Genomic DNA, 24,592 nt, shown 5'->3' on the forward strand with positions numbered 1-24,592 from the left:
TTTTGGGTAGCAGGGAAAATCCTAATTTCACACAGTGGAAGTCTTTAGATGGGGGAATCCCCTAGATGCAGGCTATTAGGGCTGCTGCCCTGCTTCTCCATGGCTCTCTTGGTGCTCTGCCTCCCCCAGTGCGTGGACACCATTCTCTAATTGGGTCTTAGATGGCCATAGGTCATCCCAGCCATCCCCTCCTGATGCTTCAATGTCCAGCAAAAGAAGGGGTCATCTCTTCTCTAGGCTTTTCTTTTAAGGAGTCAACTTCCTAGAAGCTCATTCGTAGAATTGCTCTCACTTGAAACCTACCTCAGCCAGCCCACTGATGATTATTTTACAGCTGTCTTTGCTTGGAAGTGGTGGTAGGAACACACCCATGAGTAAGACATAGCTACCCAAATTCACGTGGTGCAGCAGAAGGAATATGGGCTGTGTGGAGTGAGAGCTGCTCTTGAATCCTATTCTCATCACTAAATAGCTGTGAATCACTTACCCTCAATGAGCTTCACGGCCCCTTGGGTAAAACAGGAGTATGACCCACCAAGATAGCACACAGAGTACTGGGTAGGCATAGCTCAGTCATAACTCGCTTTCCACGTGTGCGTTTTCATTGAGTGGGTCTTAGTGCCAACTTGCTAGCTCAAATGCCCCTGTTCCTCCTAGGTATAGGTAGTGTCCGTTTTGTAATCCTATCTTCTAATTATACGTACAGTGTAAAGTATAATTTAATTGGATGTATGTGCATATAGCTATGTTTGACATGAATATATCAGGTAGAGAGATAATGTGTGTGTACATATGTTATCTATACATTACATATCTATTCAATCAACAGTTACATAGCAAGGAGCTCCCTTATGTTCCACACTGTTGCAGGCATCCCAGTGTTCTGGTTTAGTGCTACTCAAAGTGCGGTCCACAGATTTGTGCCAGTTGGCAAACTCTATCGTCCTGGTCTGGGGCAGATAAATGCAGAAATTAAGAGTAAACATTTAGACACAGCATAGTCTGACACTGCTAAGACATCCATATCCGTGTTCATTCTTGTAATATTTCATTTTTATTGTATTCTACAAAAGTACTGGTGCATGATAGATCGAAAATTAACACAAAAACAAAAACAGAAAGAGCTAGCTAGCTTCATGGAATCACTAGAGATGTTTGCTAGGACAGACACGTACCAAAGCTAGTCCTTCCCTTTGGTTTATTTGGGGTGCTGAGGTTTATTTGGGGTGAGAAGAGACAATTACACAAAGTTGTTGAACAACAATGCAAAGACAACAGTGAGAAATAACGTCATAAGGCAGTCATAAATGACCCAGTGCCACATCAGTGGCTGTGACAGCACTTGGCACAGATGTCCACAGGAGGACGAGGTGTCAGGAGAGTCTTCCCTGATCAGGTGGATTTGTTTGGATTTCCCCTGCATCTCGGGCCTCCTGTCGGGGTCTGCTCCGTCCCTTCTCACTCAGCGGCCTGACGGGTTAATCTCCTGGTGAGCGAGGGCCTGTGAATAAAGCTGGATGGAGTTATATGTCACACTGCAACGGGCACGCACTAAATATCCCACTCCATTTTCCTTGACGGGGCTTTGATGTCAGCGCAAGACACGTCAGATTACACAGGACGTCGTGTCATGTGTCAAATCAGTGTTGGGGCTCCATCCTGACACTTTAATTAGTACAAGTGGAAGGAAACCATGTATTATTTTTCTGTTTCAAGGCAAAGACCCTGACACCCACTGAGAACTGTTAGGTTCTGCCCAAGCCTCTTTTAAAAACACAGCCTGTACCCCCTAGGATAATGGCCATAGTGTCAAGCTAATGCAAAGAGCCGCAGGCCAGGAGGTACAAACCCCACTACACTCCAGTCTGCCGGCAGCGCCTTGTGTGAGCTAGAGACGCCCCCCAAGTGTCATCTTCAGCAACATAAATGCTCGTTAATTATTGACCTTGCAGGCTTCCCAGCCTTAAAAAGTAGCTACTAATGCTTTCATGTATCTCATCAGAGTATTCGGTGTTGAAATGAGATAATGCCTTGACAGTGCTTCAGAGGCCACAAATGACACCAAATGGGCAGGGAAGGCGGTGCAGAGGGGAGGGGAGAGGGCCAGATGCCATTAGAGACCTTTGCTTTTAAGAACTGTTGTCAATTAGCAGCCGTTTACTCCACAGCCGGAAACACCTGCAAACACCTTGCTTTCCTTATGCCACTGCAAGCAGGCAAGGGTGTCAGAGCTCAGGGACATATTCCATCCAGAAAAGTGCCCAGGCATGAACATAGCCCTTTGCCGTTTGTGAACGTGGCCCTGAGTAATGAGAAACCTGCGCTTTGCTCTCTGCTCCCGGAAGAAGGTCGTCCAACTTAATACTGAGTGAAATCTCTGAACGTCAATAAGCTGCATTCACTTTGACATCTAGACTCCTGTGTAATTAAGACCTCAGGTCTGGCGCTTGGTTTATCAGTGTGTCAATTCTCATTTACATAAGACTTTGGTTTTTCCCACATCTCTGCACAGACGCCGCCAAAAAAATTACTATTAACAATGAAAGGGCTGAGGATAGAGTTACACAGCCCATCGCGTCTTTAATCCCTGCTTAACATTTCCCTTAAAAAGAACATTGCCCTATTCGGAAATTAAATGCAATGCGTTAGATGTTCTTTATGGAGGGAGAAGGGAGGTGGATTTTCCACTGCTTTATTCTGAGCTTGAAAAACATCCGATTTCATGCCCTTTATTCAACTGTGAAGCAAAATCTGCTGCATAATTGGAGGGTGGTCTCTTCCTCTCTCTTTTAGAAAACGACAGGCTCTTCTCACCTCCCCGTAGCTGGGCGCTAAAACCTGAGCCTGGGCTCGAAGATCCCCTAGGTGTGTTCATCTGGTTTTGTTTACTCAGACTGAAGTCTGTTGGGTGTAACTGGATCCTCCAAAGGAGAAAAGTGACTTCTGGGTTGCTGGGAACCATCCTTCCCTCCCCATGGGGCCTTCTCCAGGACAAGGAGCTGTGGGGACCCCAACACTTCGGATGCCTCTTCTTCTTCTAACCTTCGTGGTTATGAGGCAGAGGCGGTTATTGTTGCAGCAGAAATGAGAAGAAGCATGTCCAGGAGAAGTTAGGGGACTCTCACAAGACCACGCATGGAGGTGGTTGTATGGCCCGGGAAATCATGCAACCTCTACAGGTCTTCATTTTCACATCAATACCATGTACTCATCTGCAAAATTAGGGATTGGGAAAGAAGTCTAATAAAAAGGCACAGAGAAAGGAGATTCTGGTCTGTGTAATAGCATTCTAGGCCCTAAGGTATCCAGTTTAAGTAGGAAGCCATATGAAAGGAGGGAAACTTGGGGTTGCTTTAAAGGACCCTCCATTCCAGCTCTGTCACTTACTACTTCCTGTGTAACCTTGGCCAAGGCACTACACCTCTCTGGGCTTCAGATGCTTCATCTCAGAAACAGATTGTTCCAGTGCTTCCTTTGCTGTGTTGCTATGAATACTAATGAAAGAATTCTTATAAGCTACTTGGAGGAGTACCTGCCATAAAGTTAGCCCTCACTTCATATCACCTATCAGTAGTAGCACCGCTATTGTCTTTATCCAGATAGCCATTCCCTTCTGAATGAGACAAAAACAGCGATTGACTCCCCTACTGTCAGGTTCTCCCCATGTAGTCTGTCCTTAATATCTGGCCAATCCAAGGAGGCCCAGGCAGTCCTGGAAGGCACCTAAGAATGTAGGTCAGTGATTCTCTGTAGATCAGTGAACCTGGGTTCACATGAGAATCATCCCAGGGAACTTGGAACAATACTGAGGGTCCCATGCTTGGAAATGTTTGATTTAATTAATCTGCAATCCAGCTGGGCATCAAGAGTTTTAACAGCTCTCCAGATGATTCTAATGTTACGAACCTGTGGGCTAGGGAAAGGCCCTATTAATTTTGATATTGAAAAAAGTTCCTGAAATATGAATGGGATAAGCTATTACTTCCTAAGTATAGTGGTTACTGCTGGTGTTATGTGAGATCCTGTTAGATAGTTTAGATTATTTGTATGTTAACAGTCTTCCAACTATTGTGATGTGAATTAGGAAAAAAATATTTCAAAGTGATATTCTTTAGGTTTAAATTCATTAAAACTAAAAGTGGAAGGGAATGTATATCAATTCAATTTAAATAAAATATCAAGTTAATATTTACATATTTATGGGTTTAAAAGTATGACTTTGGAACATAAACAACTAAGGTTTGGGTAATAGAGTATGAAGCAAATATGATTGTAATCATAATTCTGAGTAAATGTGATGATTCTAAAGAATAAAATTATTGAGTAATTCTGTAACCTGTATCATTGAAAAAATAAAGGTGCATTTATGGTAGAACATGTTGAAACTTCTAACCCATCTGAGAACATAAACTCCTTGGTGTCTCGTAACTTACTTTTGGGATGTAATTGGAGATAAAAATGCTACTCCATATTTACTCAGAACTCTAATTATAATTACTTTGTGTATGCCGACATGGTTAACGATAATGGCATCCTGCATTTTAAGAATGCCTAACCATTTACAAAGCATTTGCACTTACGTTGTGTAATCAGGTTGCCTGATAACTAGCTGTGGTTAGGTTAGGAGCCCCTTGTCCAACTGGGGAAAATGCGGCCTAGGGGTTAGTTAGATGGCCTGCCTCATGCTACATAGAAAACTTGTGGTAGAGCAAGACTGGAAACTGGCCATCTAAACCTGAAGTAGAACTGTCTATGCTTTACCACTCCTGTTCTAAAGTCTTCTGCGTGGAGTTATAAAATCTCTCAAGGGCTCCTCTCACTGTGTGACTGTGGATTTCCTTCCTGATAACTTGCTCCCCACTCAAGAGCATTCAGGGTTACTTCCAGTATTAGAGATTAATTGGGCCACTTAGGTTACCTAGATACGAAACCACCTTGATGAGACTCCTCAAACGTCTCTTCACTTTATACTCCTGACCTTTTTGGTCTGGACGGTAGCCAGAATCATCTTTAAAAACCAGTCAGTCCATCATGACACTCCTTACATAAATCTCTGCAATAGCTGTCCACTTTGCTTTGCGTAAATCCTGAGCCCTGCTCTGCCTGACACTGTGGTCCAGCTCACCTCCTGGACACCCCTCAAACAGGTCACACTCTTGTTGCTCCATATCTAGACATTGCTGTTCCACGCAACGGGGATGCTCTCCCTCTCGCTCTACCCTGCCAAGAAAACCTCACTTCAGTGCTTTCTCCATGGGGTGGAATTCCCTACCTTTCCCCTCCCCCACCCCCCCTGTTTCTTCCGTGCCGCTGACCGATCTGTCCGTAATAGCTCTTCCTATGTTTTGGAATTATTTATTGGTACGCAGCTACAGGAGTGCAGAGGCGGGGTCACCGCCATGTTGGTTTTCCTACCATTCTAGTTCCAGACCCTAGCACAGAACTTAGTCCGTAGCCCCTGCTTAACAAATATTTGTTGAATTCATGAACAGAATATGAAAAGGCTGAAGGGCAGCTTACCCTGTCTGAGGACAGGGTGCAGTTTTCACCTCCTACCCTGAGAGCAAGTCAGGACGTCATAAGTGTTTGCAAGAACGTCTAGGCGGATCAGGACCCCCTGCAGCTGCACCATCCCGAAGCTACCGTCTATACCTGACTAGTACTACTACCATGCTGGGTACTCCGTGCAGGAAATGACAACCTACCAGCAGTTTCCAAGCTGCTTTTTAAGGGAGGGAACGTTCTAGTTAAACCCAGGCTAGGATCCCCAGAGCCCTGCCAGCCCCATCTTTCCCTGGCTCCCCCAGAAGTTCCGAGGCAGCATATAAGAATTCTGCTGCTCTCAGAACCCAGTGTGTTAAAACCACACGTCTAGTAGATAAATACAGCTCCAGAAGTTAGAAATCTGTATTTTATTCCCAATGATACTACTTTCTACTTTCTGAGCCAGTAAGTTGCGTTTATTGGCCTAATTTTAGTTTCCTTACCATTAAAATAAGTATAATACTGCTTATCCTATTTAACTCATTGAATTGTTTTGTAGACAAAGTAAGATAAAATGAAAATATTTTGAATAGGTAGAAGCACTTTACATTATTATTTGAGCCTGATATGATTTCTTCTCCTTAAGGGCTTTGAAATGAAGGAAGACGCAGTGATTTTCATAGATACAAAGTCATCCCAAAGACATAAACACAGTGAAAGAACAAATGCATTATTCATCAGCGTTATGGATTTAGGTGCATCGACAGAAAGAGACAATGTTCCGTAGCAGGAAGATCTTCACCTTTGAATCTGGAGACCTGAGCTTGAACTTACCTTGTCATCCAGTTACTAACTGTGGGACTCTGGTAGGTCGTGTAACCCCAGGAAGCCTCAGTGGCCCCCACCTATAAATTGCAGAGGGTGTGAGAGTGGGTGGGGAAGTGGAGAAAGGCAAAAACTACTGCAGTAGTTACTGCAGTAGTTTGCAGGATCATGTGACACAAATAAGAAAGGCCACGGGAAACAGCAAATTGCCTTAGCAATGCATTACTATTATCCAAGCGCTTGCATTACTTAGGCAAGGGGAAGTCAAGAAGCTGTCAGGGACAGCTGCCCAGAATAGCAAGGGAGTACCAAGAACGACTTGAGTAATGACAGGGAGAGGGCAGGTCTCGCCAGAGAACGCGTGCTTCAGGCGAGGGTGCAGCCTGGGACAGGGCTTATTTCCAAGAGGCTGGGAGGACCCAGCCAAGACGGTGGGTCATCCCCCCTTCCCAGGAGCTGAAGTGGCTCCTAAAAGCTCTGGATTACAAGGCAGAGGACAGCATCCAGGTGGGCAGAACGTGTTAAAAGGATCCCAAGTACAATCAAGGGTGTTTGTTTTCGATTGGAAGATAAGGATTAACTGGATTAATGGAGCCTCATGGATGGAGAATGTGCAGACGCTAATTGCCCCTAAATTACAGTGGATTCCATTGGAATTGTGTATTCTCCTCTACAAGCCTAACTGCTGCCCCTCCTTCCCTCCCTCCCTTCCTCCCCACACAATGCTAAATGAACATGGCATTGTAACTGAGATGAAAGGCCTTGAAATTTATTTTCCACTTCCCTCCGAGATCTCTTGTTTGCAAAATACAAGAGGAACTAGGTTACTAGTTTAGTTTCAGTTTATTTCATACCAAAAAAAAAAGTATTCCAGGGATTCAAATTTCTGGAAGATGTTTCCAAGCTCTCTTTCCTTGCTAGGTCTCTCTGCCACACCAGTGGCCTAAAAATAAATGGTCCTCAGAGTCGAGCGTGCTTCACAGTCACCTGGAGACCCTCCGAAAGCACGTTCCTAGGCCCTGCCCCAGACTCTCTGATTCAGTGGGTCTAAGGGGGTCCCCCAAACTTGCATTTCCAGCACGTTTCCCAGTAATACTGATGGTGGCGGTCCCAAGACGCACTTCAAGAACCACTGAACCTGGGAAAGTCAAAGTATTTTAAAGAAACTGGTCAAAGAAAAAAGAATGCAAACCTCAAAATCCTGGGGCTGCACCTTCTGGGAAATGGAGGTACAATCACTCAGAACTTCAGAATTATTTATTTCCTAGGTCAAATGTTCATATTCTCTTAGATTTTATAAAGCTTATGGGATAAATGTGCTTTGCTATACATGGGAAATGCAAAGGAGTCTGGAAGTGGGGCAGGTTCTTGCTGGTGGCCCCCACCCTTTCCCCCTTCACTCTGGTTCGTGCACCTCCTCTGTGTCGAGTTATTGTTGTCAAGCAGTTTTGGCAATTCCATAGGCATCACACCTCCAGACCCCTGAACATTCCCTCTGCCTTAACCCCTTCAGTATGTGTCCAGTCCTGTCTCACATGTATTTATAGGTCCCTTCTTCTGTGCAACACTGGGTTAGGCTTGAGCTACTTTGGCTATTGTTTCCAGAATGTTGCAAAGCACCGGACAGTGAATCAACAGATTTTAGGTTTTAGTTCTGGCCTCGCATCTGTCTTACCATGTGATTATGGAAAGAACACTCTAACCCTCTGGGCATGATTTTACTCATCAATTAAAGGAGAAAGCCTAGCTGGATTAGCGGTTCTACCCCTAAAGGGGAACATGAAAATTAAGTATATAGACCTCTTCCCAGGAAAATGCACATGTGCATGACATGCAAAATGTTGCTTATAATTTTTAGACTGTGTAAATAATAGTATAGTAATAACAAGCAATAATAATAGCTGGCATTTATCAAGTGTCAACTTTATGCCAAGCTCTGTGCAAAGCACTTTACATGTGTTACCATATTTAATCCTTACAACAACCCCCTGAGGTCATCAGACCCAGTTTCTACTTGAGAAGATCATGGCAGAGACTGGAAAGAATGCATCTCAGCTCACCCAGTAGTAAGCAGCAGAAGGGGGATTTAAGGCAGTCTACACTGTTCTGAACCTGGTAAGCGGTCCTCTGGGTTGAGGAAGGGACCCTGTTCTAGGTAGTATTTCAAGTTCCTAAAGCTCTGATGTCCCAGGGTTTGCATTTTTTTTTCCCCAAGTCCTCAGAACCAAACACTGGGGAAATGACCCATGGTGTTCTCAAGGCTCATATACATCAGAGGTGATCACAGAAGTTAGAATTTAAAGGAGATTTGGGGTTCAGACTCAGAAAAGCAAGTCACTTCTGTCCTTTGTGTCTGTCTCAAAAATGAAGGCTTTCTTATCACAGCTTCTAACCAAAGGCAACCTCCTCTCAAGGCAAGGGGAAATACCCATCTCGGCCTGTGCAGGTCAGTGATGTGACAAGATAAAGGGCAGATCCTTAATGGAAACCACTCTGCCTCCTGCCAGCAAAGGGGTTTTCTTAGTGCATTTCAAGTCCGCTAACACCTCTTCCCAGATCAATGGCTTTTCATAAATGCACCAGGAGATCTTTGAACCACTAATGCTTCGGGGGCTGTTTAGGTTTGGAGTCAAACTGTTTAATATAACTCTCCTCCAAGTCTGGCTCTATTGAAAGGTCTCAGGAAACAAGGCGGGGGGATGTATAAAAAGCAGAGCTGCCATGGCCAAGTGACGTCCCCCCACCTAGGCCTCCTGTTTATACAAGCAAATTGGACCAGGCTGATTACTTGCAGGAGGGGAAAGGAGGAATGAAATGACATGTGGGTCATGGTGGAGAGTTGAGTGGAAAGGAATCAGATTAAAGGTGCCTCTTGATTGGAGGGGAGCAAGTCATTTGCTTGAGGTGGGGGGAGCCATTGATTGGCTTCATCAACAGATTAGGTCACCCACAGATTTAAGCACGATGATAAATACCGCACCATGCCAGGGAGGTGTGGGCCAGGCTTCCCGTGTTCCCCGGGAAAATGAATGCCATTTAATGTAAAACTTCTTTCAGCACTTAAGCTAAAGGAAGGGTCTTTTTCAGAAGGTAGATGACCACTGGCATCAGGAGACGTGATGCCAAAGTGCTTTCCTACGTCTATGCTGAGCCCACACCTGCTTTCCCAGAGCCCTTGGCGAAGTCATTAGTAATAGCTGGCGTTTCCTGACTGTCCCCCTGCAGGCACTGTGCTCTGTCTTTACTCCCTTGAAACCTCACGGCAATCCTGTGGCATGGATCCACCTCTCCTGTTATTAACCCCACTTTCAGATGGGGAAACTAGGCCTCCAGGCAGATAAGCAGCTTGATCTAGGATCACATCCATATGGGATGGGAATCTAGATGACCTCTCCCTCTTCACCACCAAACTATGTCTGTCTACCTATGTGAAAATGATCCAGCATCATTGAATGTTTAGCTCATTTACTCCTAAAGATCTAGGACCTAGTGATGATTTCTTGCATCCCCTCATTTAGACTTCTAGTCCCTTAAGGGCACAGACCATATGGTCCTTTCATTTTGCCTCCCACCACAATGCCTGGTAGAGTAGATACCTGATCCCTATCTCTTATTCTTGAAAAGTCCCTCTTAAAGTCACTTTAGGGTTTTGTGGGGTTTTTTTTCCTGATTATGATATTAATACAAATTCACCACATAAAAATATTGCTTTAGGCACCAAAATTTCATAAAGATAAAAAGAAGAAACTTCCAGAGGTAACAGTCATTAACACTTCGGTATATAGCCTTCTACTCTTTTATGTGTGTATGCACATAAATATATATCTTAAATAGGATTACACTATGTATGTCGTTCTGTAGCCTGATTTTTTGCTTAGGACATATCATGGGCATCTCTCCCCATCAGTAGCCATAGATATGCAGTTGTTTGTTCATCCTAATCTTGCAGTGTTCCCCTGTGTGGCCATGTCAGCATCCACTCATCTGCACTGGATGGCAGGTGCTCCCTGGTATGTGCCTGTCCCTACAAGATGCCACAGTGCCGCCGCAACGACATCTTGCTGCTCCTGGCCCCGCTTCCTGGAAACTGCACTCTTTCATCAGTTGCTTGGATCACAGTTCTAGAAATGGCAAAGTATCCATGTTGTCTGTTGCAAGATGCTTTGGAGACTTAAACAGTCCAGTTTTTAATATGACAGTTGGGCTGTGGCATTGCCCTTAAGACAGAAGGAAGTTACAAGTGCCCATTTCTGCCTCAGACCCTCAGGACATTCTCCTCTCTTCTTCTCCTATGAGTACTCCATCCCTGGAGTCGCCACAACCTGGAGCTCGTAGCTATTTCCAGAAATGCCCTGTCTGTGAAATTGCTATGGACAGCTGATAAACCCGGGGTCAAGGGTTAATGAATGCCAGCAAGAGCATGGGGAGAGGGGGCAGACTGGGAATCTGGGAGTTTGGGGAATAAACCACTCCTGTTTTAAGTTCCTGGGCTCAAGTGCATCCTGGGGAAGCACAGGTGGCCGAAGCTGTGTGAGGATCCAGCCAGATATGAGGGTGGAGGTGGGGAGCGTTGGGGGTGGCAGTGAGGGCTAATGCAAATACAAGCCCCAGAAGCCCTATTTATTATTTTTCATCAGCCAAAAGAAGGCAATTTTTAGATTTAGATTTTTTTTTTTGATGAGCTGTCACCATGGTGATAGAATTGGAAATTCTTTTTCTGACAACATTGCTGTTAGACCATTTGTTGAATTATTTGCATACCGTGACTCTGGGAGGCCTCCAGAGCTGTGTGCTTCCCTCTCTATCAAGAGGAAAGTTGGTCTCAGCCATCCCCTGGGGTTTTTGCCACAGAGAAGTCCGGGTTCCTACGTGCCTGGGCTCTGCCAGGTAGGAATGGGATTCCTGGATTACCCACAGTGCATCTTACAGAAGGAACTCATGAGAAAACAAAATCAAAGACAAGAAAAGAGTGAAGAATTTACCATCTGTTCCAGGGAAATTTGAGTGTCTTCACTTTTCTCTGGACCCCCTTGATTTGGTCTCTTGCACATCATGTCTACAGAATCTACCACAGGGCAGAGGTGCTGGAGGAGACATGCAGGAAGTATGACCTTCCAGAATGATCCAGGCACTTAGGAACCCAAGTTGCTTCTTCCATTACTGGGCTGGAATTATCTGAATTCACTCCTTTGAGTGATTGTTTCTTTAAGATTCCAGATGGATCCAAGATAATTTTTTAAATCCTCTTAACTCTCTGACTGATTTCAGAACTGTATCCAAAGAAGTCCCTTCTTAACATCCTTCTCTGAATTTGGGGCCAGCAAAGGAGGAAGGGTTGCATTCTGAAACTTCCAACACTTTTTGCCCTGTCTCACCCTTCCACTCAGACCTCTTCTCTGAAAAAGCACCAGCACCATTTATGAAGAGCCATGTCCTAGTGAGAAGTCATTTCGTTGCACCGACTGTCTTCTAGTTCGGTGGGATCTGGGTGTGTCTGGAGATTTCAGGAGCCACAGTCAGCCTCTAGTCCCTTGGCCCTGTGAGAATTCTAGACGCCTAGGTAGGAACTGCTTGAAACTGCACTGTGTCTTCGGTTTGTGTCTTCTCTTCATTTTGTCTCCTCCCCCTTCCCCCTGCCCAGACCCCATTCCTCTGCTACTGTTCTTTAAAGACAAGCAGGGGGTGGTTTATTCTGGGTTGCTATCAGTTTGCTTCTGGAGGATGGGGTGCGTGTGACAGCTTGGGCAAGGCATGGAGCCCAGGCTGTTTGTGTCACACTCCGTTCCCAGTGACAAACACTGCTGCTCGCCTCCCTGTCCAAATCTGATAACACGTATGTTCTCCCAATTCCGCGCTGTTGCTCTGGAAACGGAAGCAGCAGTTCGATCTAGAGTAGGATTACGGCTTAGTCAACCTTAAAGTCTCACAGCCCTTCTGGCAACTTCTGGCAGGAAAAGTATATCCGCTCCCACTGCCCAGCGAGAGGTTTGTGACCGACAGCTTTCTCTCCCCACTGGGAAAGTTTGCCTCCTGAAGTTAGAGAAAGTGTGTCTGCCCACAGCTCACATTGGGGAAGTATAGTTTATTAGAAGGGGACTCAAACTCGAAAATCTCAATGGGATCCCAGCCCTGTAGCTCATGAGATAAGGCACGATAAGCACAAGCTGTTATCACAGCCCCTTCCAACACCTCTGTTCCTCCCAGGGTGGACGCACCATCCTGGAGTCTCCCAGTTGCTAGACCTCAGTGCTGCATTCACATTCAGTACTCAGCTCTTGGAATGAAGTTCCTGGCTCAGAGGCTTATCAGCTGCGTGACTGATCATCCTTTCTGATCCTCCCACGGGTTACTCATAAAAGAAGAATAAATATGGCTACCTCAGAGCTGGTTTTGAGGATACATAAAGGAGCATGCATGTGGCCCTTAGCTCAGGATGCACCCAATGTGACCCTCTGGGAGAATACAATTCTCCACCTTCAGGATAGAAATGTTTCCACTGGGGAGAGAAAACAGTTTTTTCCCTTTCCCTGAATTCAGTCCTTCATCTCTTTCCAAAAATGCACCTGCCCTTAGGATACCTGCTCCCCTCTGTCCGAAGAGATGGGTGAAATGTGGGTAGAAAATCCAGCCTCTGGCTCCCTTGCTCACACCAACACACCCACCCAAGCTTTGCTATCTCTGCTAGAACCTTGCAGACATGGCCTTTAGTATGGTGGGGGAGTCTGAGAGCTTGCGGCACAGGAGGCAGGGTGAAGATTACAGAAGACAACCATGAGAGAAGGTAGCTAGGAGTGGGAAGGAAAGAAAACAGAGGGGAGCAATGAGGAGAGAGAGAGACTTCCCAGTGAGCTTAGAAGTCCCTTAGGTTCCTAGAAGCCTTTGGGGGAAAGCTTACCATAGCTTCCTCTCAATGCTATCAGCCTCCAACCCAGAGGTCTAGAGCTGTCGCTAAAGAACATAAGGGCCTGGGAAAATCTTTAGTCTTACAATCACTTTTCTCTAAATGAAAATTTCACTCCCCCATTTTTTAATAGAGCTCTAACATAACACAACCTTTTTTTTTTTTTAACAAAGAACAAACCATTTTTTATCCTCATGGAGTAAATGAAACCCCAAGGCCAACTTTGCTGAGGTACAGACCGCCCTGGATACCAGCATGTGGGCCTCATGGAAGAACTCACCCCAAAGCCCTGGTTCTCAGGACCTTCTTGTAAGGCGTGCTGACATGAGCCATGCCTGTGTGCACCTGGACATTTGTGCAGCTCCGCACCAAAAGATGGGTGTCCAGGGTGATCAAACTGTGGCTGGTGTGACCATAAATAACTTAAGAAATTTTCAGGAACACAGAGAGAGAGGGTGTGCTCAGATAATGGAAGCTGGAGCTCCCGTTTCCTTAGGCATCTTCCTATAGTCAGAGAATGTCATCACTAGAAGCACAAAGGCTACAGTGCTTTCACTAAGAAGGTGATGCATTTTTGCTTATTAGTACCTGTTCACCGTTTGCTCATTTTCTTGTGGAGCGAAGCAGGGCTTTAAGCTTGAGGGGGGCGTGTTCCCTCTTGGTGTGCTTCTGCTTTTAAGCACAGAGCACTTTCTCTGTCATTTACTCATCATGCCTCTTGTTCTCCTCAGGAGGGGAGTTAGGGCAAGTTCCAGAGAATCCTGTCACCTTTCCACACCCTATGTTTCATCTAAAACAGCGAGGGGTCTAAAACTGCTTCCTACATCTACCTGTTACCCCAGACACATTGTGTCCAACAGGATACCCTTAGATGCAAGAAACATTGGTCGCTGGCTCACATACAGCCTTTCATTATTTTTAGCAGCAGGATTGTTTTTGTACAAGACAAACATAAGAAATACATAGTGGATATAAACTCAGTCTGCAAACATCAGTATATATAACAATTCCTCTCACATGCCCACTTTCCACAAAAACGAAATCTTGGGCCCTTCTGCGTCTCCCTACCCTCTTTCCAGGGCTGCATCCAAGCTCCAGAATATTTAAGTGATGCGCACATACAGAAGGAAGTGATGGGAATCTAGTTCATGGCACTTAAGTCTGTCTACCTTGGCATCCAATAAGACAACCACCTCTTTCCATCCAACCTCCTTCTTCCCTGGAATTCTGCCCAGCACAGGAAATGATCCTTCTACTTCCTTGCTCCTCAGAGGCTCTGGGAAACTCTCAAAGACTATCTTTCCTGCAAGGCTGCTATTTGCCTCCATGAATCCGTTCTTCTCTGATGCTCCTTTACCAGGATAGAGCAAAGGGAATTCTGAGAGACGTGGCCTCCTCACTTGGCTCCACCTGGCAGAGTATGTCTGCTCAGACCTCTGCTTCTATCATTCCCCTTATTCCATCCATGTCCAGTCCTGGTACTTGGCAGAGAGAAGTGAAGAAAGGGGTCTCTATCCTGTGCCCATCTGTGTCTCAACTCCCTTCATGATCCTTTTAAATATTTTACCCAGCAGGAAAAATCTTCGGAGGAGGAAGGTTACTAATTCAGGCTAATCCAGTATACCCCAAGTACTCTTAGGGCTTAGATCAGCACTGTCTGACAGAATTTCCTATAATGGACACGTTCATTATGGTAGCCACAGCTGCATGTGGCCGGTATGACCAATGAACTGTTTGTTTAATTTTAATTGACACAAATTCAGATAGCCAGATATTGGACAGCACAGATCTAGATTTTTCAAACTTAAAAGCCAAGAGTTGATGTCTTTGTTCTCTTTATTGTATCAGACAATCCATCCCTAAGGCAAAGGTAGACTATGTCCTGTGTGTTTGGATATGAGAAAGTGTATGAGTATTGGTGGGTGCGATGTGGAACATATTAGTTATCACTTCAAAACACTCTCCCACCGTAAATAAATAAAACGTCTGTGCTGGTTCAATCAGTGGGATGCCCAGAATCTGCCCGTTGCCCATCCCTTAAACATTTCAGAAGATCCTGAGGCACCTCTGAAGGATCACAGGGGTTCTTGGAACTGGATTTGGAAACCACTGAGCTAGTTATATCTAAAATCCAGTCTGGTTCTGACATTTTAAAGATGTAGACTTGTTTTGATGAGGAAGTCATGCCTTCAAAGGGGTGGTGACTGGCCTTAAGGTACATAGCCAATTTTTGTAGGAAAGATCTGAGAGCCAAGTCTGCCACATCTTATCAGAACTCTTTCCCTCTACTTCATGGTGTTCCACAAGATTCTAACCTTGATGCCAGACTGCTCCATCCCCCCTGGGACTAATGATCTCCTGGAGAAAGGGGCAAGTCACCTCCTCTAGCACTGTGTGTGGCAGGGCGTCTACCAGTCATCGATGGGGGGAATAAACTCAGCATGCTGGCATTGCAGGATGTGAGGAGGGCCCGCAGGAAAATCGATTCCTGCAACCGCTGCCCTGATTCTCCTTCCCCTTTCTCTTGCCCCTGTAAACAAGCAGCAACCCCTCATCTCCCATCCTGCTTTTGAAGATGCTAAGGACCTCACTCCTTAACGCTAACTTTTAAAGATTTTTTTTTAAGATTTTATTTATTTGAGAGAGAAAGAGAGAGAGAGCACACGCAGGGGGAGGGGCAGAGGGAGAGGGAGTAGCAGACTCCCCACTGAGCAGGGAGCTCAACACGGGGCTCCATCCCAGGACCCTGGGATCATGACCTGACCCAAAGGATGACACTTAGCCTACTGAGCCACCCAGGAGCCCCTCAGCAAACTTTTTTTTTCTTTAAAGATATTATTTATTTGACAGAGCGAGAGCACAAGCGGGGGCGGGGGGGGCAGCAGGCAGAGGGAGAGGGAGAAACAGGAGCGGAGCAGAGAGCCCGACATGGGGCTGGATCCCAAACCCTGGGATCATGACCTGAGCCGAAGGCAGACACTTAACCAACTGAGCCACCCAGGAGCCCCTCGGCAAACTTTTTATACAAAAAGCCAAATAGGAAATATTTTCAGCTTCACAGGCCATATGGTCTCTGTTGCAAATACTCACTTGTGCCTTGCAATATAAAAGTAGCCGTAGACAATATGTGAACAAAATGACATGACTGCATTCCAATAAAACTTTATTACACAAACAGGCAGCAGGCCAGATTTAGCCTGAGGACTGTAGTTTGCCAGTCTCTTTCCTAGACCTGGGAACACACAGACCACGAACATTTTAGACTATTTGCAGAGAACTGAAAAAAAGTATGTGCATTTTCTCTGGGTGCTGGAGGCAGCTAAAGAAAATGGATTCAGAGACTATAGAGGAAGTTGAAGGACTTAATTAATCCCTTATAAAAGAGAAATGTTGTCAGCTATGCTTCGAAGGAAAGCCATGATAGCTATGAAGAGAACGTTTATTAAAAATGTAGATTTCAGAATGCCACCCTCAGTATTTTGGACTGGGCCCAGGAATCTGCATTTTTGGCATGCTCCTCAGCTGGTTTAAGCAAATGATAGAGGCAGGGTGATCACAATTTGCTAAATACTGCAAAGCCGTTAGTTTTTGAGATGCCCATGGGTGTAACATTTATGATATGGGCCTTCTGAGTTCATAGGAAATAAGATGCAAGGTACAGACAAATTCACTCACCTAGTTAAACCTAATTTTCTTTTTCCTTCAAGGAAGCTATCAGAATGTATGGACGTAGGAGTGATCCTACAGGTTTTTCTAATTTATTTTTTTTAACTGAATTAGCTTGGGACTCTAATTAGTAACAAATTGCATATGGCACAACCCACAATTGGTTGTGAAGCAAGGAATAGAATCAAGACTTCCAATGAGGCTGTGACTGACAGGCAGTTTTGTTTCTTCTAGGCATTCCACCACTTGCTTCCCTCCTCTGAAAAATGGCAACTCCCAGATCTGAGAAGCATTTGCACTGGCGAGAGAGGCACAGTTGTAGTGAACGAGTTGACACAGTTGGATGATTCCTATTCCTAACCCTGTGTCACTTCCCTTCCCCTCTCCACCGTGCAGCTCAAAGTTCTGTGAAACAACCCTGGCCACCCCTTTCCCCCCTGTCACCCAGCAACCCAGAGTGGGAGGAGGCAAATCAGCCTGGGAGAATCCACAGTGGCCAGGTGTTGATGCTGGGTGCTAACGGGCACCCCCGCAGAGAGAGGCAAAAATGTGCTCTGCGTAACCTTGAGAAAGTCAGGGCAGGAGTACCCAAGGAAGGGAGTCCCTTATGCCGGCCCATGTGTTCATGTTCCAAAGATGTAGTTGCAGTAGAAGGAAAAAGAAAACTGCCTCTATAACACTGCATGTTAATTATACTTAAAAAAAAAAAAAAGGAGTTAAAAACAAACAAACCAAAAAACTATGCAGGCCCAAAAAACCATAAAGAAAGAAAACTGCCTGAGAGCCCTCTCCTTTCCCCTAGGACCAGCAGTCGCCCACCTCCGAATGGGTGCAGACGTTTCCAGTCCCTTGGTAAGGAGACTGCAAGGCACTGAAGGGTGAAGCGCAAATCAATGAGTGTGTGTCCACAGTTGAACACCCGACTCAGAGACAGGAGGAGGGAGAAAAATAAATTACTCTTAAGATTTCTTTCTCTTGGGGCGCCTGGGTGGCTCCGTCTGTTGAGGGTCTGCCTCGGCTCAGGTCATAATCTCAGGGTCCTGGGACTGGGTCCTGTATCGGGCTCCCCGCTCAGCAGGAAGCCTGCTTCTCCCTCTCCCTCTGCCTCTGCTCCTCCCTCCGCTTGTGCTCTGTCAAATAAATAAATAAAATCTTAAGAAAAAAAAAAAAAAGATTCCTTTCTCTAGTAGAGGATGGCAGTGCTGCACTCAGATCTGATTTCTGGGCATTGGAGTTTGCCCTGAGCTGAAGTTTCTCCCCGGCCCTGACCCTCCAGCGTGAGGCCTGGCAGCCCTTCTCAGCTGTCTCTCTGTAAGCAAGGGTTCCCAAAGCGAACCCTTTTCTTCTTCCGTTCAGCAGCGTGGCTGTGCCCTGGGGTCAGGGTGGTGCTCTAGCACTGAGCAGCCCACCTCCCAAAAGGGGCAGTTTTCACTGAATTTTATTCAGGGCCCTCTGCTGCAGCCCTCTGATGAGTTTGATAAAATGCAGCCGTTCAGAAAACTCAAGGTGGAAGGCACTTGCCTTGGTTCACGCCGCTCTTGCAGACAGGGGACTGCTCGACGATTTCTGCGTAGATAGGAATCACCTTGGGAGCTGGAAAAATTGTGGGCTATGGAGCACCCACGTCCCCCCTGCCCCGGGGATTCTGACTCCATGGAGTCAGAGGTGGGGCCTGAGAACTTGCATTTATATAAGCTTTCTAGATAATTCTAATATGGATGGTATAAATGATGCTGGTAATTCTGAGACAAGTGGTATAAGGGGGAAACATACAGGACTGGGGGATGGAGAAAGAGGGGTTTCTTAGAATTGTTTTTTGAAGCTTTACAGGTAGAACCATAACCTCACTGGGCAGTAAAACCTGGCAATCTTATCAGCTTTGCATTCAAAAAGGGCTTTGTTTTGTCCAGCTGGAATGTTTCTCCAGCTTAAGCCCCTTTTCCTTTCTTTGATCCTCGTTGGCTCCAGATTACTTCTCTGACTTCTCCCCATAGAAGCAAATAAACCAAATAAAACTTCAGAGCTGCTTCAAGACACTAAGGCATTCCTTAGGCTTTTCTTTCTCTTAGTCTCTTTCTTCCTCTCTTTATAGACAAAATTCCTCTAGAGCTCCCTCTTAGGACCGGTTATCCACGCCATTTTGCTACCCTTCCTAGTTAGCTCGGTAGCACGCACCGTTGAGGTCAGCCTACAGGAAGTGTGGCCCCATTGCTCTACAGAGGCTCACGGGAGGCATTCAGCTGACGTTGAGGAGCTGGCTGCAGAAGGTGTGCAATTTGGCCTGCCCTTTCCAGCCATGATGCAAGCAAGGGTTGGCGTAAGTGTTATGAATGTTCCCCAAGGTGGCTGGTTTCCTTTCCTTAGAAGCTTCTTTTGGTGAGAGCCCCCAGCGCATCGCCGCGTCTTTGCCTTTCCAGCCACATTTCATGCCATGGCTCTTCTTGGCTCACTCCTTGACTTTTCTGTGTTGGGGACCCCCAGGGCCTGGTGTGAGCTGGGTCGTTAGGAAAGAACAGAAGGGAATGTCCCAGAAGAATCCAGAAATAGGAATGGGCAAAGAGGAATCACAGAGGCTGATGAAACAGTCTGATCTACCTCCTTCAAAGGAAAGACCGCAGGCATCTCTAACTCGAAGGAAGGCCTACTGTAGACGCCACACGTTGGCATGACTTTTCCAAAGTAAGATTACTAGAACTGCAGATTCACAATGACTTTTAAAGGCAGATTGCAGGACAAATCCATAGTCAGTGCCAAGTTTACCAGAAAACGTAAAGAAGTCACCATCAAGCAGTGATAGCTTACATCACAAGGGACAAGAGGGTGTGGTCACAGACCAAGTTGAGTTCAAACCACATTATAGCCATGCGACCTCGGAGAGACTACTTACGCTGTCCAGACATTAGTAGCCATATGTGCAAAAACGATGCCACCAATAATAAATAACGTTTACAGGGCATTTACTACATTCTTAACGTTGTGTTTAGTGTTTTATATAATTTTTAATTGAAAAAGGACACCACTCCTATAAGGACAAATACTATTATTTGTCCCATGTCACCGAGGAAAAAATTGAGGTGTAGAGAAGGACAGAATCTGTGTGACTAGTGACACGCTCTTAACACTGTGTGACATCAATGTCCGATTTTATTATGAGGACTGAATGAGGTATGCACGAGGAGCTTAGTTCAGGTCATAGCAGACAGTGCTTTGCTAATGATCACTACATGTATTATATATGCTTAATGGATGGGTCCGTCCCAAATGATGAGATTTCTCAATTTATTGGAATAGATGCACTTAATGAAGAATGATGATACTGTGTTTTGCTTAACTTGCACATTATCATACCCTATCCTAGGAAGGCTTTTCAGATGCCTAAAATTCACTCCTCCCATAATCAGCGTGATACCTTAGTTGCTAGATTTCCCCCTTGAGCTCTGTCTTGATTTCTGCAGCAGAAATGTTGTGATTTTGCGTGCACCTGTTTCTGTATTTGACTAAACTTCTTGGTGCAGTGGCTCTATGTATTGCTCTGCACTGCCAGGACTCAATCAGGAGACTCTCTTTTGCTGACTGGCTGGTATGTCTTTTTTAATGCTCGACAAGAGACTTGGGGATTCATCTTAGAGCCTAGGAACTAGATGGTTGAATCATAATTGTGGGACATCAGCTACTCCAAACCTTTGAAAACAACTGCTGGTTTGCTGGCTTTCCGGGTCAACTACGGGGGGTCACAGGCGCCTTTGAGGCAGATGAAGAGGACTTAGCCAAGCGGAAGAAAAAAAGAAAGGCAGAAGATGAGACAGGAAGAGCAAGGGAGAGAAAATCAGAAGAGTATAGAGAGAAAGTAATGTCTACATAAAAGTATAGAATTTTTAAACTGGAAGACCCTTAGGGAATACCTATTCCCATGTCTTAATTTTATCAATGAGGTTAGAACAGTTTAGACAGGTTCTTATACAAAGTTCCACAGCTACTGATTATGTATCACTTTTGGACAATCCTGGCAGAAAATGTCCTTGCCTGTCCACATGTGTGTGCATGCATGCATATTGCCAAACTCTGGCTTCTGGAACCCCACTGCTCACTGGCTCCTGACACTCAGAATTCCAGCGTCCCTGTGCAGATGTGCCCACAGCCACTAAATGCACACCTGCAGGTGCTCCCCCACCGCTGGCTTCAGGGTCACCAGGAAACATGCCCTAAACCTGCCTTAACGGGAGCATTCCACCCTAAACATAAGAACAGCTGCCCAGGGAGGGGAAGGTAGCGGTAGTTGCCATGATGGGGGGGGCGGTGGCCAGAGCTACTCCTGTTCTGTTCTTTTGTAATAGAAACTCCACACTGGGCCAAATATATCTACTTGTCAAGGGTGATCATTTGTTTTCATTTGGTTAGTTGGGCTGCAGTTTGTTTTTGCATGGATGTATAGCCCTCTTCAATAACCAGGTTTTGCTTTTTGCCCTGTTGGAAGTTTTGTTCTATAGCCTACAAAGTCATTACGGCCTTCCGAGGTTTGTTTCTTACTCCTCCTGCAAACACAGCTACCCCTTCTGTACGCTGCTTCCCTTCCTTCCCTGCAGCCCTGTGTACGGAGAAGCAAAGGAAAGCATTCATGGCCAGGTGAGGCAAACAAGCTTGACATGAGTCTTGACCTGTTCTTTTTGTTAATCAGTTTTAGATTTAAGTCAGAGGAAAACCCTGACTTCTGTTCTCTCTCCTCCCTCATCAGGCTGTTTCGCCTACCAATGCTTGAGATTTCTTGGCTGTCATCAAATTTATACTGACTTACCACTCCAGGCACTTAGATATCTGGGCCCTCAGCAATTGGGGTTCAGTACATTTCCTAGATACAGTGAGAGAGAGTATGCAGGAGAGAGAATATGCATGATGTATAATGGCTGGTGACGCTTCCAGATACAATTACCTTGAGTTGCTCAGGCCTCGTGTACGATGTCAGAGAGTATAGTCAGTCCAAAAAGCTTTAGGACATCAAAAGAAAAACAGCATAACTATCCTCCCTCCCACCCTCCCTCTCCCTCCCTCTCTCCCTCCTTCCCTCCCTCCCTCTCTCTCTCCCTCCCTCCCTCCCTCCCTCTCTCCCTTCCTTCCTGAGCAGAGCATTCTCTATATTCCAAGCCCCAAAGGCAGGCAGGACTCTAGATTTTTGTGTGGCATTTTGTAAGTCTTTCACTCTTTTCCCTCATCTCCTCAGTGCAAAAACTAGCACGTGCCAGGCCCATAGCATGAACAAGACAGGTAAAACTTCTCTTCTCAGGGATCTGACGCTCTAGGGATGGCAGGTAAGCACAAGTAAGCAAATGTAGACATGAGAGGCTTTGGGCTAATCGACAGAAGATCATGGAAAGGGCAGATGTGCAGAGGAGACAGCAGGCGTGAGACTTTATATGCAGAGGTCTGGAAAGGACTCTCTGAGGGGTGGACACCTGGTCAGAGACCCAGACAAGTAGAAGGAGCCAGGCTTGCTCAAAAAATATTTGTCGCCCAAGGAGCTGCCTCAGGCCCTGGCTGCCCCGGACTGCCTGTGTAGTGCAGATTCAATTCCATGTAGGGCTTCACCTCCGAATGGGCTTGAGGAGAGGTCAAGCAGCGGCTGAAAGCAAAGTAACCCAATCTTGGGGATGAGCTGGCCCTTAATAAGCGTCCGGGTCCTTTGAAAAATGAAACCTGTGGTCGGGTCCTCCAGAACAGAGGAATCAGGTTTCAATTTTAATCATGAAACCAAAGAGATGCCCCTGCTTATATCCCATTTTGCCACATTTCAGCTTCCCCTGGAAGGGAGGCTTCCTGCCTTGGATCCTGGAGGCCCTGGTATGCTTACCTCCTGCAGATACCGGCTCTCTGAGTAATGTTGGACATGGAACTGCGGTGGCGGGCTCACAAAACGGCAGGGTGGAAGCAGAGGCCCCAGATGTTGGGTGCAAGTGGGTGATGAAGAGCGTGTGGGAGGTGGGGACTGGTTGCAGGGTTGTTAGCATTCAGATTTGTGGGCTGTAGCTCAAATTATGACATCACAGAAGGATGGGACAACTTGTGAGTCCAGGAGCACGAACGTGGCTTTTCCTCTTCTCAGTAGCCAGCAAAAATTCTGTTAGACAGAAGACGGAGTGATGCTGCAGAAAGATAGGCAGTGTCTCCAAAAGACCCCCTGTTGATAGCTCACATTTTTGGCATCTGCTATGTTCTAGACACTGGGGTAGACAGTAGACATGCATTATTTTCCTTAACCCTCACAATATGCGACACAGTAGGTCACAGTACTAGTCCCATTTTATAGATGCAGAAAGTGAGAATCACAGAAGTGAAGGAACTTGCCCACCATCATCCAGGTCGTGTGCAACAGCCAGGACTTACCTCGGGCCTGACTTAAGAATCTGTGTTCTCTGTATTCTGCACGGTTGTGCTTCACCGCCTATTTGCTTAGGCACCAGACCTGCCAGTGTAAGACAAATGGAAAGAGGTGACCCACCTTCTTAAAGGCGTTTTCTGAAATGATTTCTAAAGAGATGTGATATGGGCAACTTTCCAGAATCTGCTCAGTAGTTAGTTGTTTAATACATGAATAAGTGGGATTGGAGGTGGGGGCGGGAAGCAGGGAGAAGGAGAGACACAAGTGGAGAATGATTTCCAAGACTGGATCTTTTCTTTATTTGACTCTAGTAAATTTTAACAAGGCCCTTAATGAAATCCCAGTGCTTAGCAGAACCTCTACATTTACAAGTCACTGGCCCGGGGTGGAGGAAGGGAAATTGGAATGCTGGCACAGAGCTTAGTCCTGCTGACCTGTGGTCCATTCAGGTGAGCCAGACTGGTCAGAAGGAGCACCGTGCCCTGAGTGCATTCCTCCTGCCCAGGTATGTCCACCAAGAGTCCTGACACTGGCACAAGAATGGCCCCAGCTCCTTGCAGGACTTGCCCCAAGTCAGTGGGGGCAAGTCGATGAGATGTTGGAAAGAAATTCTCAGAGACACTTACCACAGGTCTGCCGAGCTTTATGTCATTGTGCTTTGGACACATTACAAAATAGATGTTGGTAATGAATGTTTTGGTGATCATCAAAATCCTTGTCTCATTTCCAGTCTGCAAGATGCCCTTTCTCACACCCCGAAAATGACTTCAGCCAACAATGAGGAGTCATCGTTATTAGTGTTAACTATTTAGTGGGCAATAAATAATATTTATAATGTATCAACGTATAAAGAATGAAACATGACAATAAAACTGGTTGCTGTCTCCTAGCACTTTAAAAAAAGAAAAGAAAAATAACATTTTCCTGTCGTTGAAATCCTCTGTATAGAGTGAAAAATGAAATTTTGATCAAAGTGGGCAGTGGTATACATAGGGCTTCCCTAGGATCCTATTCTTTATTTCCTACGACATACTTGGGGGAAAAAAAAAAAGCACCAGCTTTTGTAATGGCAAAAACAGCTGCAGCCCATTTGCTGACAGCAGAACCAGGTAACTGTTCAAGTCTCATTGAGTTTTTCTTCCCTTCCCTTTGACCCGACATCGTAAGTAAAGGTTTTAGGATGTGTAAAACCCTGAGCTCCGACAGAGCGGGGCCCCTCCCCCGAGGCAAAGGCTGTTCTGAGTGTGCTGGACAGAGCACTCCTCCAGCTGCTCTCCTCAGGGGTCTGCAAAGCATCCCAACGTCTGGCCTCCTTCTCCAGAAATCACCGTCCACACCGTCCTCAC

At 45.8% G+C, this 24,592-nt stretch overlaps 1 protein-coding gene and 1 long non-coding RNA gene across 3 annotated transcripts in view; one reads left to right on the forward strand and one right to left on the reverse strand.

The window, feature by feature from the left end:
* The window catches only part of SLIT3 (slit guidance ligand 3), a 598,007-nt gene that overhangs the window by 265,805 nt on the left and 307,610 nt on the right, over nt 1–24,592 (forward strand). The window lies entirely within an intron of this gene.
* On the reverse strand, nt 1,439–22,786 carry LOC109489534. Its single transcript, XR_002142546.2, has 3 exons — nt 22,719–22,786; nt 21,804–21,858; nt 1,439–1,501 (listed from the first exon to the last, which is right to left on the reverse strand). It is a non-coding gene; the product is annotated as an uncharacterized LOC109489534 (long non-coding RNA).

This window comes from Ailuropoda melanoleuca, chromosome 3 (genome assembly GCF_002007445.2).
Source record: "Ailuropoda melanoleuca isolate Jingjing chromosome 3, ASM200744v2, whole genome shotgun sequence".
Classification (NCBI taxonomy): domain Eukaryota; kingdom Metazoa; phylum Chordata; class Mammalia; order Carnivora; family Ursidae; genus Ailuropoda; species Ailuropoda melanoleuca.